This window comes from Lutra lutra, chromosome 13 (genome assembly GCF_902655055.1).
Source record: "Lutra lutra chromosome 13, mLutLut1.2, whole genome shotgun sequence".
Classification (NCBI taxonomy): Eukaryota; Metazoa; Chordata; class Mammalia; order Carnivora; family Mustelidae; genus Lutra; species Lutra lutra.
The window spans coordinates 52,292,700-52,314,186 of record NC_062290.1 but is presented as its reverse complement, the minus strand read 5'-3'; the positions used below and the strand labels follow the sequence as shown (position 1 = coordinate 52,314,186).

At 45.3% G+C, this 21,487-nt stretch overlaps 1 protein-coding gene across 1 annotated transcript in view; it reads left to right on the top strand.

Annotated features, from left to right (window-relative positions):
* MOB3B (MOB kinase activator 3B) overlaps positions 1 to 21,487 on the top strand; it is a 198,177-nt gene that overhangs the window by 144,427 nt on the left and 32,263 nt on the right. The window lies entirely within an intron of this gene.

Below are 21,487 nucleotides of genomic sequence, written 5' to 3'. Positions count from 1 at the left end.
ATAGCAAGAATAGTTTAAGAGCCCTGGGGAGGAAGCAAGAAAAAGGGTGATTGATGTTGCCGAGGGAAGAGGGAGTGGCAGTCAAAAGAGGAACCAGCTCCTGTCTTGCCATCTACACCAGAATCAACTTTAATGAGAGGATTAGTTTAATGGCCTCTTGCCTGGAAAGTCCCTCAGTGAATTCTGCTGACTGTACATACCGCCATCTCTTTCTCCATTCTGTTCTCCTGAGCCTTGAGATTGGCGTAAAAGAGGAAAGAAGAACACTATTTGGTTAAGAAAGGCTCTGTACTGAAGGTTCAGTCCTGGTGGTGGCCCCTAGATGGTGGGGGGTGTGTGTGTGTGTGCAAGGATTTGAACACATCCTGCAAGCAGGGGTGACCCAGCTCTTCCCAGAAAGGCAGGGGCAGGTTCTGTTGAATTAACACACCAGGAGTTTCACTGGGGTTAATGTTTTAACCATTGTGTCAATATATTTATGCCATTGTGTTTGAACATTCCATGACAGAATAAAACCATTTTTAAGGAGCAGGTTTTGTTTTGTTTTGAAGCGAAGAAACGGCTGTAGGAAATGACTTGGATACCTTTGCACTGTGTTGAAAAGTTTAAATTTTAAAAACCCAATCTAGTACATTTAAACTAAAGAAATGTCTACGGAGCTTTGCAACTTAGTTCTTACCGTCATTTCAAGGTCTGTGTCTGTTTCACTCCTAATGTTTCCTGTACTGCGCAGTGTTTGATATTTGGGTAATTAACTGCTGGTAGGTTTCATTGAGAACCCGCCTTGGGCTGAATGGCTTTGGAGAGGGTCACATTTGGTGCTTTCTCCTACCATTAGGAGTAAAGATCTAGAACCAGCCCTGCTTGGACTCATAGCCTGGCTCCTCCAGCTCCTGGTGGTATGACCTTGGACAGGGAAGTTAATCCGTCTCTGCCCAGTTCCTCATCTGTGAAATAGGGATGACGATGGTGTCTGCCCAGTGGGGTGGTGGTGGGGACTGCGTGACATCAGGCACCGGTCCTGGCCCGAGTTAACACTCAGCAGTTAACTAGTATTGTTGTCACCAGCTGGCCTCTTACACCAGAATCTCTACAGTCATAGGATCTCTGAGGTGAAGGAGACCCAAACAGTTCCCAAAGGCTGCCTTAGAATCCTTGAAGGTGCTTTGAAAAATTATCTGTTCTCAGGGCAGATTAGAAGCGGGGCTAGTAATCTGTCCTGTTAACAAATGTAGGTGATTGTCACGTGTAGCCAGTGGGAACTACCCTCTCTTGCCTGGGTTCCCTCACCAATAACATTAGCAGTAACCCTCCATTTGAACATCTCCTGCAGGGGAAGCTCCCCATCACCTGAAGCAGTGCATCCTACTTTCAGACACTTTGGATAAAACACAAGTTTGTCTTTGCATTGACCTAAAGAAGGAAGGGACTGCCTCTGGCCTTAAGGAGGCAGAAGAGAGTAGTGGAAAGAGAACAGACTTGGAAGTCAGAAAGAAATGGGCTTGAACTCCACTCTAGTGCCTCTCGGCTTTATGGCCCTGGGCAAATGACTTGCTGTTTTCTTTTCCCTTTCTGTCTTCCAAATGACAGCCTTTCAGTGTTTGAACAGTATCTGTCCAGTCTTCTCTTGGCCTTCCTGTGTGATAAGACCTCCATTTCTCTTATCACCTCACTCACCTGTTACACTCAATGATGCTATAGTCCCCCAGGAGTGGGGTCAGGGAACAAAGCAGAGCTGGCAGGGGCTGGGTGGTCAGACCAGAAGGCCAGAGAGTGAGCCAGAGGCATGAACAGACTGCCACAGAAATTCCCAGCCCTCATCCCCATAGTCATTCAGCTGGGCTGACCTCCAGTTCTAATGCTTCTGGGTCTAAACCCTGACTGTGTCCCTTTGGGGCTGGGGCTGCGACTGGGACTGGAGATGGTTGTCATCATCCTGGCCACATCTTTGAGGGTAGTTATCAAGGAACTGGATGGGGTGAGGCCAACACTCCCTCCTGTATAGTTGGTCCAGACGGTAGGACCAGAGCTTGCTAGAGGGCAGGCGAGGGGGAATATGGCCCATGCCTCTTTTACCTACCCCCAGATGCAGAGTCCATCCCACTAACCCCGCCCCACCCTGGCTCCGACGCAGGGTGACCATATGCCAACAATGCCTTCTTTGTTCTCAGCCATGCACATGTCTTTCAGTCTACAAGCTGGGACTCCTCCACCCACTGTGTGGGTCAGAAAAAGAAAGACAAAGATTTTGAAGTCTGATTTCTGAAGATCCTTGTTCTAGCCATGTGTCTTCAGAACATTTGTTTAACCTCTTTGAGCTTACCTCCTTCATCTCTAAATTGGGATACAAGTAATAGGATTGGGGAAGGGATTGATGACACATCAATAGGATTGGGGAAGGGATTGATGACACTGTATATACAAACACTTAGTCCTCACTAAGTGATGGGTATGGCTTGGCTTCTTGGAAGGAGGAGCTTCAACTGGGAAGGATTGGAATCCCACGCCACCACTGCACCCATCACTCTGCCTCACCAATACCATGCACCGGACCTGGGGTTCAAATGAAATCGTGACCATCAGCCTGTCTGTCAAGTTGGCCAGTCCTGTCCTGAGGCAAATCTGAATAGCACCTCAGAAGGCATTTGAATTTTACAGAGGAAATGCAAATGTCTTGGAGAACATTTTTTCCTTTCTTAAGCTTTTATAGATCACGGTTCAGTGTTGCCTTTCAGTTTCATGAAGTTTCAGTTTAGTACAGGAAGTGTGGTCTGGCCAGCTGTGTGAACATCATCTGGGAATCTGATAGAAGTGCAAAACCCGCACCCCACCCCAAACATGCGGAAACCAGGGTGCAGCCCAACCATCGTTTTTATTTATTTATTTATTTATTTTTGTTTTATTTATTTTTTAAAAGATTTTATTTATTTGAGAGAGAGTGAGAGCCTGCAGAAGTGGGAGGTGGGGGGTGGGTCAGAGGGAGAGAGAGAAGGAGACTCCCCACTGAGCAGGGAGCTCAACATGGGGCTCGATCCTAGGATCCCGAGATCATATCTAAGCCAAAGGCAGATGCTTAACCAACTGAATCACCCAAGCACCCTCCCCCCCAGCAATTTGTGTTTTAATGAGCCCTCCACATGCTTCTTATGGCCCCCGTTTACAAACATTGGTCTAGGTAATAGTGGCATCTGGCTCCTTCTCCCCCTCCTCCCACCCCTGGCAGTTCTCACATCCAGATGAGCAGGCCTATACCTCTAGCCATATATTTTCAGTACTTCTACAGTTTGAAGACAGCTCCTGGGAGAATGATTTATTGTCTCATCCTGGGAGACTCATCTGTTCATGCCAGCGGCAGGTGTAATCTAAATCCAAACCTGTACTAGAGAAGAGTCAGGGAACAAACATCTGTTTTGGATGTTCCAACCACCAGATCCCTTGGCTTCCTCCACCTCCAAAGCTTTCTCCCTGGCCGCCTGACCACTAGTAATGGTATCTCTGATGGGTAATGGTACTAGCAAGTATTTATCAAGCTCTACCCATTTTGCAAAATACCTTTCATTATTTTTTTCCATTTAATTCTCATAATCCAATGAGGTAGGTATATGGTTAGTATTATCCCCATGTCCTGCATGGTGAAACTGATCCTTCGAGGGGCTAATTCACTTACTTGCCCAAGAGCATGTGGCGAGTCAGTGGCAGATAAGAGACTTGAACTCAGGTCTGTCCGACACCAGATACTGTGACTCTTCAGTAAGGTTCCCTGCTGGGGAAAGCAGGCTGTATCCCTGGGCCAGGAATATGTACAAGGAATACTCTAGGCCAGTGGTCTTAAAACTTCAACATGGATCATGATTATCTGGAGTGCGTCTTAAAATGCACTGATTGCTGGGCCCTAGTCCCAGGGAGTCAGATATGGTGCCTGTGGGTTGGGGTCTAGGAATTTGCATTTCTAATAAGGTTTTTTGTTTGGTTGGTTTTGGTTTTATTTTTGTTTTGTAGTAACATGCTCCCAGGTAATTCTAATGTGTAGCCAGGGTTGAGAGAGCTACGGCTATACTCAAAGGAGGACTATTAATTACCGTCTTCGGCTTTAGTGCTTCAGTCCTACCTACCACTGGTATGCCAAGGAATACCAATATTGCAGATAAATAGAGCCCATTAATTTTATTTCAAGATTTACAGAAAAGCTAATATTCCCCATAAAACAAGTGGATCTGCTCTGGAGTCAAGTGCAAAATGTGTGTGAACTGTTCATATAAATTATGGGAGGGGCATCTGGGTGGCTCCCAGTTAAGTGTCTGCCTTCAGCTCAGGTCGTGGTCCTGGGGTCCTGGGATGGAGCACCGCTTCTCCCTCTCCCTCTGCTGCTCCCCCTGCGCTCCCCCTGCTTGTCCTCTCTCTCACTCTGTCTCTCTCAAATAAATGAATAAATCTTTAATATATATATATATATACATATACATACATATATATATATGTGTATATATATATGAACTATGGGATTCAACCCATTCCTAAGAATCTAACCAGGGAAAATTGTCAGATACTAATTGCTGAAGATATACTCAAGGAGAGTTACCCAGACGTTATTTTGTCCTCATAATTGTTGAATCTGTGATAATTCATTGCTCAAAGAATGTTTAATATGTATTCATGATATAATGATATGTACTCATGATATAATGTTAAGTGTAAAAAGGATACAATGTATTATGTGATTTTGATCTTATTTTTAAAAAACAATATACTGTGCTCACTTCAGCAGCACATATACTAAAAAACAGTATACCATATGCATACATACATGCTTACACACATACACATAAATGTACATATAGGGCGCCTGGGTGGCTCAGTGGGTTAAGCCTCTGCCTTCAGCTCAGGTCATGATCTCAGGGTCCTGGGATCAAGGCCCGCATCGGGCTCTCTGCTCAGCAGGGAGCCTGCTTCCTCCTCCCTCTCTGCCTGCCTCTCTGCCTGCCTCTCTGCCTGCCTCTCTGCCTACTTGTGATCTCTCTCTCTCTCTCTCTGTGTCAAATAAATAAATAAAATCTTAAAAAAAATGTTTAAAAAAATAAAATAAAAAAAATAAATGTACATATACATATGCAAAGAAAAAAGGCCTGAAGGCAACACGCCAAAATATTATCAGTGGTTATTCTTTGGTGGGATTATGGGTGATGATATTTATACTTGACAGCATTTTCCAATTTTTAAGCATTACTACTTTTATGATTAGACCAAAAGAATTTAGGCAGCAGTCTGCTTTTATAAATATACATTCCCAAATACCAGTCTGATAAATTAAACATAGGTTTATAAGTCAAAGTTTTTTCGCAAAACTAGAAATCATTTAAAATTGCTAATTGCCATTCAAAGTACTAATGTTTCAGCCCACAAGAGTGAGAACTTCATCAGAACTTAGGAGAGGTCGTCCTGGGCAAGGGGACATGTGCCCTGCAAGGTGGCCCAGCTGAGACTCCTGGGATCCCCTCAGGGTGCATAGGGGCAGTGTGGGGGTAGGACTTTGGTCCTCCCCAGTGAGTAGGCTGGCAAACAGTGCTTCTGTGTAACATCACCAAAGCATAACCGTGGTTACAATATAGAATAGACCAAATGTGCCAAGAAGGGGGTCTAGCAATGTCTATGTATACCATGCAAATATGCAGGCCGTGGGAAAATCAAGTCTGTGTAATTTGAGGACCATCGATCAATTAATGTTAACAAAGAAAAGACAGGGAGGAAACTCCTGTGTTGCAAATCACCAAGCCCATTGCCTTCATTAACCCAGGAGTCTCTCTCCTGATGCTCCTCCTGGAGTTGCCTTCAGAAAATGAGCACATGGTATCCCCTGCACACATGTGTCGAACGGAGCATTAGAAAGAGGTCGGTTCACTACAGAGAGGCTTGGTAAGCAGGAATCTGAAAATACTACATACTCGGGGACAGTACCACTAGGATAATGATTTCCAGTATAGCCAGTAGATTTTTTCTCTGAAACCCAGCCTCCCCTGGCTATACAAAACAAACCCACCTGCTTCCACGGCAGCTGGGACTGGTGGCCCAGGTTAGAGGAGCAGGTGGTAGGCCAGTGGGCACCACTCTGGAGCGGCCCCTTCGTGGAAAGAGTCCCTTCTCCCGCAGGGCAGGAGGCCTCTCCCAAGGAAGGGCACACAGCCACAAGTGCCTGCCATTTACTGCAGCCAAATTTGCAACCACGTGCAATGTTTTCTTCGAAGAGTACAGGCTGGGACAATAAATGAATGAAATGAATGGGACTGCCCAGGTGAATACAGCATCTCCCAGTTACAGGAAGCAGACAGCACTTAGCTTTGCCATTAGGGAATTTCGGTTCAGTTGTGCCAGGTCTTCTGAGTTTTTCCAAGAGAAACCAGAATTCTTGATCTTTGTATTATAGGTCCCAATTTCTAAATGTTGGCAGCATTTCAAAAATACTGTGTAGTCCAAAGAAAACATGCCTGCTGGCTGGCGTTGGCCTGCAGCATCCGTATCTTACCTCTGCTATAGACTCTCAAATCCTGAAGAGACAATTGCTTGAGTCCCTTTGTCTTCTTACTGCTCTTCCCACCTGCCTCCACCAAATTCCAAAAGACAAAATTTCCCAAACTCTCAGACTCTTCTCCTCAAAAGTTGTGTTTTATTAAGGATCTTAAAACTGGCTAATGGCCTCACAGTCATTTATTTCAATTGAGGATTTTAAAAACTAACTATTAGGAGGCATTTTCTGGAAGATGAAGTTAATTTAAAAAATAATTTTAAGGGAACTGCCTTGGTTTTCAGCGGGTAGAAAGTGTTTTATTTGAGAAATGTGTGTGCTTTGGAGTGGGATGGATCTGGGATGAAATTTCAGCTCTACTACCTATCATTTATATCTCTTGGGCAAGTGACTCAACCTCTCTTAGCTTCCCATTTTCTTATCTGCAAAGTGGGGGAAACAGCTCATGGGTTTTTCAGTTTGTTTTGAGTCATCAGTGATACTGACATGTTAATACATGGTGCCATTAGGTGCTCAGGGGATGTAAGTTTCTCTTAGGAACCAAAGTCATGGAAACTTCATTGCAAATATTATAAGATAGTCTTTTAATGCCTTTACATTTTTAATATTAGAATTTTGAAAATCTGCTTCCTTCAGAAGTTCCCTTGTAGTCAATAGAATTGCAGTTGACATGGGAGAAAAGGAGAAAATCGACAAGATGAGGGGATGGATCTCAGGGGTGTCTGCCTGGGGGAGCTTCTAGTATCAGTTCCCAAATGCACTTAGCTATAAAGTGACCTTAAGATTTATCAGTCCAATTTAACTCTAGCTCATTGCTGAATCTCCAGTATTTTGCACATCCCCAAACAAATAAATGTTTGTTAGTTATGTAAATTGGTTAGTGAACAAATAAACAGTGTATGTGGGAGTTTTATCTGGCAAGAACTACTAACTGGGCAGCTCTGTTGAGACTATGTGTATCAGAGATGCCTGCTTCCTAGGCTTGGGTCACGTACAGTCACATGGAACCGGCCCTCAGGAGAGCCTGTGCTTGGTTTAACACTCTGCCATCACCATCTTGAAATTCTTAATAATTTTTGAACAAGGGGCTCTGCAAATTATGTAGCCAGTTCTGATCAGAGTTTCATCAGTAAATATAGAAATGTCAGTACATGAACCAAAGGGTAAAAACTCATGGTTCCTGGACCCAGTCAAATATTTTTAGCCCACAGAGTGGTATTTTTTATATAAATAAAATTTTTACTTAGAAGAGTTTTAGATTTACTCAAAAGTTGCAAAGATAGTACAGAGAGTACCCATAAATGCCTCACACAGTTTCTCATGTTAATAACATCTTACATTACTTTTATATTTATATCGATAATATATGGGTCACAACTAAGGAACTAACATCAGTACCCGCCGTCAGCTGAACTTCACACAGTGTTCAGACGTCGTGAGCCTTTCCCTGACGCCCTTTTTCTGTTCCTGGATTCCATCCAGGACACCACATAACATTTAACCATCATATCTCTTTATGCTTCTCTGGGCTATGATGCTTTTTCAAACTTTTCTTGTTTTTGATGACTTTGACAATTTTGAGCAGTATTTGTCAGGTACTTTGTAGACTCTCAGTTTGGGTTTGCCTGGTGTTTTTCTCATGATTAGGCAGGGGTTCTGTATTCTTGAGAGGAAGACTACAGAGGCCAAGTGACATTTTCATCACATCATATCAAAGATAGACACCATGCCAATGACTTATCATTGCTGATGATCACCTGGCCAGTGTAGTGCTTGCCAATTTTCTCCATGAAGTTGTTCTCTCTCCCTCCCTTTTCATTCTGTACTCACTCTTTGGAATAATGTTACCTAGCATACCCCGCAGTTAACAGCATTCTACCTCCTGATGGGGGAGGTATCTACATAAATTATTTGGAGTTCCACTGCATGAGACATTTGTCTATTTTCCATTTATTTATTCAATCATTTATTTATATCAGTCTGAACTTATGGATATTTATTTTATACTTTGGGTTATAATCCAGGATTCTTCCATTTATTTTGTTGCTCCTATTCCAGCTTTGTTGGTTCAAGAGCTCTTTTAGGTTGCCTCTAGTGTCCCTTGGACATCCCTCCAAGGCTGTGATTTTATTGAAGACATCCTTTCTTTCTGGCACTACCAGGAATGCCAGGCCATCTTTTATAGTCCTGTCCCAGCCCTAGGATCAGCCATTTTTCCCAGGAGCCCCGATTCCTTTTACTACAGAATGGTGTTAGAAACTACGGTCTGGTGTTGTGTGTACTCACTGGCTACCAGAGCACTTTAAATTTTTTACTGTAAACTTTTAAAAATTAAGCTGTCATCTTACAGAAAGTCGACTTTTCCAAGCTGAGATAACTATGTGAAGATAAATTACATTAATAAATAAAATGTTGAACATTTTTAATGTTTTTTAATTCACCATTAACATTTAACTATGAACACATTTCACGTTGGAATCTTCTAGACTGCTAGAAGGTCTGGCAGTCCTGGGCCCATAGTCCTGCTCAACAGCAATCAGCCAGGCAGAAGGGCTCTTACCCTTCCCTGCAGAAAGCAGTCTCGGGATGTCGGGCAGTCGTCATATGCACTGCTCCCTACTGTGTAACACCAAGCCCACGTTACTCTTTTATTTCTTTCTGAACCTTGAAAGCATTTGATTTTGTGATTCCTGGTTCAGACTGGATTCAAGTAGGTGATTTACAGATTAACAGCTTAGTCTTTGAATTTAGCTGAACTCTGATCCCAGAGATCAAATATTAGAGCTATGGTTCTGGTTTCATCCCTATCTCACTAGTTTACCTTCATTGGATCTTTTTAAAAAGATTTTATTTATTCATTTATTTATTTGTTTGTTTGTTTATCTGAGAGAAGAGAGGGAAAGCACTAGCTGGGGGGAGAGGGAAATGGACAAGCAGAGTTCCTGCAGAGTGTGGAGCCCAGTGGGGGACTCCAAGGTCATGACCTGAGCTAAAGGCAGACACTTAACCCACTGAGCCACCCAGGTGCCTCTACCCCCATTGGGTCTTACATGCAGATACAAGGACTCACCACTTAGTGCTCAGTCCCTGCCTTAACCCCTTTAGCTCAGGGGTAAAGGGTCGTCTACATCCACCTGCCGTTTTCCCCTCAGCTTCAGGCTCTGTGGGTCTTTGCATGTAGAGTCTTTCTGAACTTCTTTGGCAAGTTGCCTTTTCTTACACTCTTTCTGTCAGAAGGAAATTCACCCAACAGTTACACCCCTGCCTCAGATTAATTTTCTCCTGGCCACTGTTCCCTCTTGGCTCTGCAAAGCACCCCTCAAATTGGATTCTGTTCATATTTCTATCTGGATCTGCCAGCCTTTCCAAAAAGGATCCATTACTTTGCTATCATCTCCCTCCCTCCTGCCTGCCCCCATCATGTATCTCAGGAGTATCTGTGAACCAATCCTAGCTTATTTCCATCTTTGCTAAGATTGAAAAACTAACTATCTGACACCTTTCTATTTAGATGAAAGTTGACACTTCAGTACAAATATACAGTAAATTTGAAGAGATGCTTCTTTCTCACTATGAGTGAAAACCTGATAAGAAAATTAATTTCTCTGTGCAATCTGCCAGGTAAGAAGAGATTAAAGTATCAACTTTCTTTTTTTTTTTTTTTAAGATTTTATTTATTTATTTGAGAGAGACAGAGTGAGAGAGAGCACACAAGCCAGGGAAGAGACAGAGGAAAGGGAGAAACAGACTCCCCACTGAGCAGGGAGCCTAACGCAGGGCTCCATCCCAGGACCCTGGAATCGTGACCAGAGTCAAAGGCAGAGGCTTAGCTGACTGAGCCACCCAGGCTCCTTGAAGTATCAACTTTCCCCACAGCCTTATAGCTTTGGACAAGACAAGGTTAAATTATTCAATTTAAATTATTACCGCCTGTAGCAATTCCCTGGGGAAACTTTCCACAGAGCAAGAGTTCTCAGGCTGTGACTTGGCCACTGCTTAGCGATGGGAAGCAAAGGCAGCCTGAGCAGGCAGTCTTCACCACCCCCACTTTATATGGTCATGTGTTCATGCGTTCACTTTACAGGGACTCGTTGGGATCATGTTCTGGTATGCATTTGATGGCAGGGATGACTGTGAACAAGAAAGGTAAAAGGACATTGCCTGATACCACAAAATTTTCATTCTAGTGGGAGACCAAAAAATGGACAGAGTACAATACAATGTAATAAATATCCTCATGGGACAGGTATAGGGTATCTTGATGTGCCTGACCTGACCAGGGTGAGGTGGATGAGGAGGATATCCTAGAAGAAGTGATAACATAGTTGAGCCTTGAATAACAAATGGAAGTTAGACTAAAAAGGGAAGCTGAGGAAGAGGGTTTCCAGCTGCCAACTCTTAGTATGTGCCGTCTCCCAGAAGGAGCCCAAGAGGACTGGAGTATTGTATGTAAATTAGGGGGCTCCAGAGGTGATGATGGAGAGATACACAGGGTTGAAACCATGGCGAGTCTTGCTGCTGTGTCAAATAGCTCTGATTTTTACTTTCACGCGGTGGGAAGTTGCTTTAGAGTTTAATGCAGAAAGATGGATGTGCTGGTTAGCTTTCCATATTAAGAAGGTCATTTGCATATTAGGAAGATCATCTGTCTGTCAGGGGGAGACTGGGAAAATCCAAGAGTGGAGCAGGGGAAGCTCCAATACCAGGCAGGAGGTGATGGTGGCTTGAGCTAGGAAGTAGCTGTGGGAATGGAGAGAAAATTACAGGCTAGAAACTATTCAGACAAGATTTGGTATTAATTGTCCTTCCCATAGTGGGAGAAAGTTTCTGCCGGTGACGAGAGAAAACTTTTAGTTGTGAAGACACTCACAACATACCATCCACGACAAGGAGGCTGAGTCAGTTGTAGACTCTGACTGGGGCTCTGATCCAAGGGCAGGTATCTCTAAGTCCCCAGTGCTAATAAAGTTCATTAATTGACATCGTGTGCTCGGCTTACTCCCATCTCATTTGGCCCGTGTGCTTTTCATTAAACTCAGCACATCTGAACTAGCTACAGTTTTGGTTTTTTTTTTTTTTTTTTTTTTTTTTTTATGGTTCTTATTGCCAGTCCAGAGTGAATGAGTATCTTTCTAGGGTTTTGCTGGGTCTTTGTCAGTCTCCTCCCTCCTCCGTGCCTTGCCTGCAGAGGGTGAGGGCAGATAGCCTGCCAGCAGACGGATGGACGGATGGACGGACGGGCAGATGAGGAACAGTCTCCACAGCAGGGAGGTGACACTGGGGAGAGAGGGAAGTGGCACAGGCAGGCACATTGTATCTACAGCCGCTCCTCTGGGTGGCTGAAACAGCACTTCCTCTGCCCAGCAAATGGCATGTCTGAAAGAATTAACAGTCTGTTTAGAACGGATAATCACACGCTCGTCCATCTTCCGTCAGTCCCACCACTGTGATTGTAGGTCAGAGGGCAATGCGGGGGGCGCTGGCGAAGGGCAGAGGGAGGGGGAGGACAGAGTGGTAGCCAGTTTATTTCTAACCATTTGCAGCTGTCAGCTTGTTTGGGGACTTTTTATTTTTTTTTTTTTAGGCAGAGGAACAAAGTCTTGCTACGGGAGATTGTTTTCCTTGGCATGAGGAACAGACACTTTCTTGAGGAACGCTCTGAGATAACACAAAACATCTGCTTAGAGCCGTCAGTCCTCCGCAGCGGACTTTTCACCAGCGAAAGCATGAGGCTTCTTTAGCTACATGTCTCTATCTCTGCATTTTGCAGGGGGGGCAGGAGAATGTGGATGGGATGGGCCACAGAGGAAGCAAAGAGGAGGAGGATGTGTGTTTTTGAGAAACAGAGCTGTTACTCGTTTTTTTTCATTGTTTGTTTTCCTCGTGATCCAACTGCATTTTGTTTTGCAAGTGTTTTGGAAATGGTATGTTCTCAGCCACACTGCCAGAGGAGGTCTGTTTTCTTTTCCCACGTGTGTGGGATGTTGTTTTTATTCATGAACTATTGAGAATGAGTGAATTTGAGGACTTGTACGGCGAGTTTCATACGTGCTCTCCTCAGTTACTGACCTCCAAAGACATAAAGGACAGCACAGACGCCCCCAGGCAGGAGCGACTGTTTTAAGGAGAAATGTGAGCATTTCTGGTTGTTACTTGTGTGCCGTCAGGCGGCCCCCAAAAGGACTGGGCACACCGTGAGTTTTCATCTTATCATGTGGAAACTCTTCAGACAACTCTCAGCATGTTCCCCAAATCCACTTTTCAGGAGAGTCTGCCCTTTTGAAGAAAAGGTCACTTCCTTTTTCCTGTTTCCTTTGCCCTTCCCCACACCCTTGGCTTTGACCAGGAAGAGCCCGAACTTCCTAACCACAGTAACGTTGGCTGTTACTTTCCGAGTGTCTCCCGGGTGCCTGGGCTCTGTGCTTGTGTTGATCCAAGTCACCATCTCACAGAGGCCCTGGCATCATTATCCCCGTTTCTGGGATCAGGAAATAAGCCTCTTAGAAGTTAGCAAACTTCCTCAAGAACAAGCAGCATGGACGTTCCACGGCTAGAGTGTGAACCCGCGTAGGAGGACACCAGGGCCAGATGCCTAGCTGCTGTCCTTTGCCCCGGATGACACATGTGTTTGGGGGAAGTGAGAGCCAAACCTCCCTTTTCCACTTTCATCTTTTAACAAGTTTTGCTTCCCCAATTCTGCTAGTTGGATTGAAGAGAGATGGAAGGAGCCATGAGAAGAGCCCGTAAGTAATCTAACAATGGTGGAAAGAGCACAGGCTCTGGAACCAGACTGGAATGCAGGTCCCTTTTCATCATAAACTTACTGTAAATCCCAACAGTCAGTCCCCTCGCCTTTTTTTTTTTTTTAAGATTTTATTTATTTAACAGAGATCACAAGTAGGCAGAGAGAGAGGAGGAAACAGGCTCCCTGCTGAGCAGAGAGCCCGATGTGGGGCTTGATCCCAGGACCCTGGGATCATGACCTGAGCCGAAGGCAGAGGCTTTAACCCCGAGCCATGTAGGCGCCCTCCCCTTGCCTTTCTGAGCTTTTTTTTTTTTTTTTTTTTGAGATTTTATTTATTTATTTGACAGAGATCACAAGTAGGCAGAGAGGCAGACTGAGAGGAGGAAGCAGCTCCCTGCTCAGCAGAGAGCCCGATGCGGGACTCAATCCCAGGACCCTGAGACCATGACCTGAGCCAAAGGCAGAGAGGCCCACTGAGCCACCCTGGTGCCCCACCCCCTGCCTTTTTTTTTTTTTTCTTTTTTTAAGATTTTACCTTTCTGAGCTTTAATTTCAGGGTCATCATGTGGCCTGAGAGGTCAGGCCTCCATCCAGCACGTGGCAAGCATTGGTTACATGCCCAGCCTTCTCCAGGCTCCACGTGGGCACTGAGGATCAGCCAGGAGGACCCTCAGGGAGGGTACAGTCTAGAAGAGGGGCTGGCCTTCAGTCAGGGATTCCCACCCAGCAGTGTGGAATTACTCTCTGGGATCTGTGCTCAGGAAGTTTCTGGAGCAGAGAGCAGATGTCAGATAACCTGAGGCTAGAAATGGGGACGGCCTTTGGGCTGAGCTCCTAAGACAGTAGAGGCATTAACCCTGTCAGTGACAGGCTGGAACGTCTGCCAACTAACCTGTGGGACCTGGGATGTTTGAGGGCAGTTGTCAGTGTCGCTGGAGACCATCTCTTAGCCCTTCCTCTCTACACCTCCATGGTGCAGGTCCAACCCGGTGTGATCATGAACCAGTCTTATCCCCAAGCACTGGGCGTTCTCTTCCAAAGAAAAGAGAGAAGGTGATGAGAACAGGAATATACTTCAGCGAACACAGAAACTACCCCCAGCTCTTATTTGAGTTTGGGACCTTTGTCTCCAGCCTGTGGCCCCATCCTCCCAGTCATTTCTGCATTCTCTGAGGGACTCTCTTCCCTTTGCAGCATCTGTGATAGGATAAAAAAGGAAACATAAGCCATTTAGACAGCTTATTTTCTTTCAGGTATGTCTACAGAGGAAGGATTGAATGGGGCATCTGCTTAGTGCAAGGGAGGGAAGAGAGGAGGAAGGAGGAAGAAAGAAAACGGATTGAAGCTCAGAAATCACTGGAATTTTTAATCCAGTTTTGTTTTGGAGAAAGGAGATTTACTAAGGCAGAGATAAAAGGCAAATCCACATGGGGCCCCAGAGAAATTATTATATTCCATGCTCGATTTAGCTCTGGTACTGAATGTGGCTTGGAGATCAGAAAGTTGTGGAGAGGCACATTCATAAACTCTGCAGGGCTCTGTCAGATGCTGGGTCCCTGCCGAGCGTCCTGTCTTCCTGAACAGTGGAGGCAGAGCTGGGGAATGCCTTGCAGGCCTTCAGGAGAGTCCAGGCCGGTCAGGCTCACCTCACCCTCTGCTTTCATCGCCGCTCTCGGGCTCCTTCTTGGCCTGATCGTCCTACAAACTGCAGCCTTGCTTCGAGTCTGATTCCGGCCGGAACGGCTCATGAGTGTTGGGTTTGGGATTCTGACTTCTGCCCAGGCAATTTTGCCTCAGCTCACTCTGGCATCTGAGCTCAACCTGGCCCTGTTTTGGGTTCACCACCTTCATTTCATTACTGAGCCATTTGCAGAGACCAAGCTCCATCATGTGATCCGAGACCATCCAGATCCAGGGAGGGGTGTGTGTACGTGCGTGTGCCCGCGTGCGTGTGTGCGTGTGCATGCATGTGTCTGCCTGTCTGTCACCTCCTTGGAGAACACTCTTCTGAACACATCTCCTTTTGGAACAACTTCTTAAAGTCTAAAATTTTCCAGCTTGAATCTGAGAGTCCTGGGACGTGGCTGGGGGTGGGGCAGAGGTGGGGGATAACCGGAGAGACCTGGTCCGTGACTGCAAATCACTTAAAGACTCTCTGATCAAAGGTTGTTTTCTGTATCAATCAGTACCTATCTGGGTCTGGGATTATAGTCACATGGTAAGTCTCCATCGTAATAAGACTAGTCAAAGTTTAACTGCAAACACTTCAGACGTGCACCCTACTTCGGTTAGGAATACTGGTTAATATTGTCTGCCATTAACTTTCTAATTGAGTAAAGTAACTGAAAATTAACCATCACCACCTGAAAAAATACCTTGAAAGGCAAGGAAGGGAGGTTTTAATGATAAGAAAAGAGGAGTTTCTGGTTTGTTTGTTTTTTTCTTCCCACCACCTAGGTAAGATCAAAATGTTCTTATCACAGAGCTCTCCTTCCTTTTCACCAAAAGCAGCTTGGAGCCTCCCTTGCCAGGACCATATCAAGATCCTGGCAAAAGGCTATCATCTCTGTTGTAGGTTTTTTCCCTGCCCCAAAGAGGAGATGATAGACTCCCATCTTGACTAAATAAGATCCCTGCTCTTTTATGATTCGATTTTGATGGATGACTGTTCCCCATCTAGCCCTGTGCCAGGTGCTTCTAAAGGCAGACTCAAAATAAAAAACAATCCCTTTGTTCAGGGAACTTAACAAGTATACAAGATGTAAGTATGAGAAACTTGTAGAAAATAATGTAAGGCAGAACATAGCCCCTCTGAGTTCTTTGTAAATTCAGAATTGATGTGTTAAAACCCTAAGTGCCCTCCTGAAAAGTAAATATGGAGGAGGAATTTAATCCCAAAGTATTTTCCGAAGAACACTGGGTCCATGGGATACTAAAAATAACGGTTCCTAAAAGAGTCCGCAAGGCATTTCTGTACTCAAGGCATTAGGCAAAGCCTTTTATACGTGTATTTAATCCTCATAACCACCTCATGAGCTACAGATGACATTAACCTCCTTTCTTTCTACATGGAGAAACTGAGGCTTAGAGGGACCAGCCATTTGCATATGACTGCATTGTGAGTAGAAGAAGTAGAATGAGATAGAAACAAATGCCAGGCTTTTGTTACAGGCTCTGTGTTTTAAACCAATAGATATTATGAGGGAAAAGAGGGGCTCAGAGTAAAATAGGACTTTTTGCTGCAGAAGTTCTCACGTCCTTTCCTATGCAGAGATACACTGTAAACCTCTATGAAAGCAGCATTTTTGCAAATACATTTGATCTCATGTCCCTCTCTTTTTTTAGCCAGGGCTCTCCCAAATTAGTTTTAAAACATGCCTTGGGAAATACTAAAGTGGAGGATCTATAATATCTCCCACAGGCAAGAGAAGCAGAGTGACAGGAGGTTGGATGTAGTCCTGAGCGGGGTCAGTGGGGCCACGTGTCCACGTAGACTGCCCTCTGTCCAGACCCGACCAGAGTCCGGCTCCCTGAGGTGCGGGCCATCATTGTAACGAGCCCAGCATCCATTTGTGGTGATTCATTAGCCCGTCACTCTTCCCGCTACTGGACTGTAGCCATTTAAAGCAAGTGAACACACATTTTTCAAGCTCCCTCTATAAGCCAGGTCTTGGGCTAAGTGCAGGTCATGAAATGCTGCTCTGTTCCCTACCATCATGGAGCCCATAGTGATAGGATGCAGAAGAGAAAAACCCGAGTTTTAGAGCCAAACCATTACCACCCTTTAGTTGTGGGGCCAGGAGCAAATACTTTGAGCTAAGGCTAGGGTACTTTAAAAAAGCAAACCAAACATACAAAAAAAACCCTGCCCGGCACCTGGATGGCTTAGTTTACTAGTGTTCATCTCTTGAGTTCAGCTCAGGTAAGGATCTCAGGGTCCTAGAATGGAGTCCCGCGTCAGGCTCCACTCCCCAGCGGGGAGTCTGCTGGAGGGTTTCTCTCTCTCTGCGCACCCCCCCCCCACAATCTCTCTCTAAATAAATAAATCTTAAAAACAAAAAAATAAAACTGTGCCAATAATACCACTGCTCAGAGTGTTGTTGGGACACACTGCAAATCAGGCATCACCCAGGGCTCCCTTTCCTTTGGCTATTTAATGAAGATTGGATATTTCTTAGCAGCATAACGGAGACAAAAACCCTCAGACTGATCTGATTTCCTGAGCTGGTCCCTCTGGGACCTGTCAAGGAAGGGAGTGGATCAGCAGGATCAAGTCTTGCCTTATCTTGCTGCCATGGAGCGTGTTACACAGGGTGAGATAGTTCCAGAGTCCACCAGAGGGGCGGACAGCCGGTTCTTTACCTCCAAAGGAGTGATGTCTTCCACTCCTTACCTTCTGAAGGTTTATTTAAAACAGACACACAGACATGCATGCCACACAGACATATGCATACATGTCTGTACACACACATAAACACACATTCACACACATACAATACACAGGTATACACACATGCATATATACATACACATAAATACATGCACACATAAATACATATACATACAAACACATGCACATTTGTATACACATTCATACATATGGACACACACACAAATCTGAACACCTGGAAGGCAGAAGAGAAGGGGAGAAAAGAGCTAAAATACTCTACCAACTATAGAAAAGGCCCCTGAACCATAGATAATAATTGAAACAATTTCCCAACTACCATATAGCTTTCTTATTATTTTTTTTTAAGATTTTATTTATTTGTTTGAGAGAGAGAAAGAGCACAAGCAGGGGGAGCTGCAGGCAGAGGGAAAGAGAGGGAGAAGCAGCCTCCCCACTGAGCAGGAAGCTGGACATAGGGCCCCATCCCAGGACCTGAGATCGTGACCTGAGTGCAAGGCAGACACTCAACCGACTGAGCTGCCCAGGTGCCCCAAGCATTCTTCTTCTTCACCCCATTCTCTGTGAACTGGGATTTTCTTTCCGGTTCAGCAGAGAGCCCTGGGGTTCCTGGGGTCCCTAGAGCTCCCAGCCCAGGACTTCTCAGCTTCCAGAGCTGGCCTGAGGTGACTGGTGCATGCTGAGCACATCCTGACTTGAACTGTTTGCAATGTTCACTTTTGAAGAATGAATTACATGAAAGGGAGGGAATGGTGGAAGAGTCTGACCCAACCTTGTAGCTAGAGTCAGTCAAGAGATGCTACGCCTGGGGTTTTACCAACCAGGGGAGTTCAGGGGAGAAATGACAAGTACAATTTAGTCTGACAGTTCCCATTAAGTACCTGTTATGGTAGGATACTAGTTTAAGGACACTACAAAACAAATGTTTTTCTCTATTTTATAAGGCAGAAGAGTGATAAGGTAACCTGCCTGTATGGCAAGTAAATTGTAGGACTAGGACTTTAATCTTCCAGAATCTCAAAGCAACTCCTCTCTGCTACTCTAATGACATTTCTAGCCATAGCCGAAAAGGGAGACCCAAGAGGCAAACCAAGTTGGAGGACAAAGGCACAGCCAGACACCAGGTATGGGATGGAAGGCAGAGCCAAGAGTGCAGAGCTGAGCAGAATAGGGATGGGGGAAAGATGCAAACTGGGGACCATCTAGAGGGACCTCGCAGTTGTCATGAACATGCTCAGTGTACCTGAGACCGCCTTACCTGCAGTTAGTGTGTGGGGTGGGGCTGATCGAGCAGGCGAAGTGGCCCAGCTGAGACTCCCCGTGTTCCCTGGCAGCCGGTGAGCCTCTGCTGGACTGCGGCAGGGGGTGTGAAAGGTGAACCTGCCACAGGGGGTTCGGGCCACCCAGAAGGGAAGGGCCACAGAGCTGGAGGTGCGTGCCGAGCCCCTGGGCAACATCTCGGGTTTTCAAGGTGGTTCTGGGCTTTGGAGTTGGACAAACCTCGCTCCAGACCCCTCCTCTACTACTTGCCAGCTGGGTGACCTTGGGCAGCTACTTAATTTGCCCAAGTCTGTTTTCCCGTCTTTGTGATGGAAACAATCATAGTACCTGTCTTCAAGCCTTGTTCTCAGAGTTCAGTCAGCTATTCCACATACAGCTTTTGGCTCAGTCCCTGGAACACAGTAAGTGCTCAGTAAATGTTGGCTTTTTCCATTAGTCCCAGGTCCTAAGGCATGGACAGAGGAAACACATCTCTCCTTGAAAGCAGCAGAGTGTGTTAGCTGATCTATCACCTTGAATCTGTGACTGTTGCGGATATAGACTTTTTTCAAACTTCGCTCACTTCCCACCACTTTTTGTGTTTTAAATCCCATTCCTGTACTACCAAGAGTAACTTTTGGATGCCTTGTTACACTTAGCCATCGAGCTATATATGCCTCTGTCCTTGGCAGAGAAAGAGTGACATGCTCCAAACATAACCAGATCTTATGGTGTTTAGAACCAGGCTGACTTGGTCCAATTCCCAGCCCGGCCACTTTTTAGCTAAATAGCCTGAGGCAAGTTAATCTGTGCTTTAGAGTTTCAGTGTTCGTCATCTGTGACGTAGGAGTAGTAAAGCCTCCTTTGCAGATAGGTTGGAAAGGAATCAGATGTCAACCCTTGGTGTTGCCACTGTGTGGGAACACACAGGGGATTCCTTCACCTCTGGGACTTGAGCTGCTCTGAAGACTCCAGACCCTTCCCCAGCCTGGCAGCTTTTTGCTGGCCCTTCCTCAGCATAGAAAACCACCCATAATCTCTCTGAGGGGCTGCCCACTCCCCAGCTTTACCTCATCTCCATCCCTAAGTCCCAGCATCTGTTGCCCAGACAGCTGCCAAGCTGTGCCCAAGTCTCTCCCTGGGTTTCATTTGATAGGTCCCGCTTTGTATTTGAAGAAAAGCGGGTGTTGGTGCTGGGCCCCAGGGAGGCAGACCTTGCCTCTGCCAGCTGCCAGTCATGTTCTGTCTCTTGCATCGTGCCCTGGGGTCCCAGGTGATCCCATTACAGAGTATCTCACCAGACAGCTGCCACTGGGACCCTGTGGAGGGATGGACAGTGACCAGGAGCCTACCCTGAGCACACTCGGCAGTTCTGTTGAAAGGCTGGTAGCCATGTCTGCCTTTTCTTGGTAACGGTGATATATTCCTTATAACAACAGCTGAATGCTCCAGACCTTACTGTGTGGAGAGAAGGGACGTCCTTTCCATTTAGTGAGTTCTTCCTCCTCTCCAGGCACCATCAAGGGATTTTACTCACGTGAACACCCTCCTACTCATGCAAGGAAGGCCTTATTATGACCCTTCTTTTATAGATGAGAAACCAGAGTTGCACGGGCACCACATCTAATTCTCACAACCACTGTATCTAATCCTCACAACTGCTGGAATTTTTATTTACATGTAGAAGAACTGAAGCTCCGAGAGGTTAACTCTCTGGCCCGTGGTCATACAGCTGGAAAAATTGCAGAACAGGAATTCAAAGTCTGTTTAACTTACAACATGTCACCACTTAAGGACAGTGTAAATAACAAGAGTTTCAACAGTGTTTGAGAGGGAGAAAGGAAGTGGGCTTGTGCATTCTGCTGTGTCGCTCTGACCAGCCGGCAGTGGTGGTCACCAGAGAGGAAATCAGGGTGCCTCCTCCTGCCCCATAACCCACTCTGACCTTCCTCAAGGAGACGAAGTGGTGACAAGTGCAATGTCCATTATCTAAGGAGGTTGTTGCATGTGCCCACCTCAAAACAGTGAATCTCGGGAAAAATTTGGATCAGAATTTGCACACGGGTAGCCTGGAGGCCACATTAAGCCAGAAAGATGTCTTGTTTTGACCGCCGGTATTTTTTTAAAACTTTAGATTTATTGCTCAAGTTTAAAAAAATGTAGCAAGTGCACATAGAGCTCTAAATTCCTGAATTATCTTTTAGAAAATCAGAATTTCTAAGAGCCCTGGGCCTCTGTCCCCATTAGGCCATCATTGGCTGGAGTTTTGCCGTGGCTGCTCCCTTTGAGAAGAAGGTGCTTCCCAATTTGCTGTAGTCCCCATGACCCCTATTACTCTGTCAGGCAGCACTCCTCTCCCTCTAGCATTGCTCCCCTCCTACCTGTTCTCTTATATTAGATGTAAGAGGAAAATGAACCTTCTTGTGCTCTATAAAGTTGAGAGGGGGCAAGAAGGGAGAATATACATTTCTATGTAAAAATAAATATTTAATATTTATATATAAATAAAAGCCAATATTTATATGTAAATAAAAGCATAGATATAGATATCCCAAAG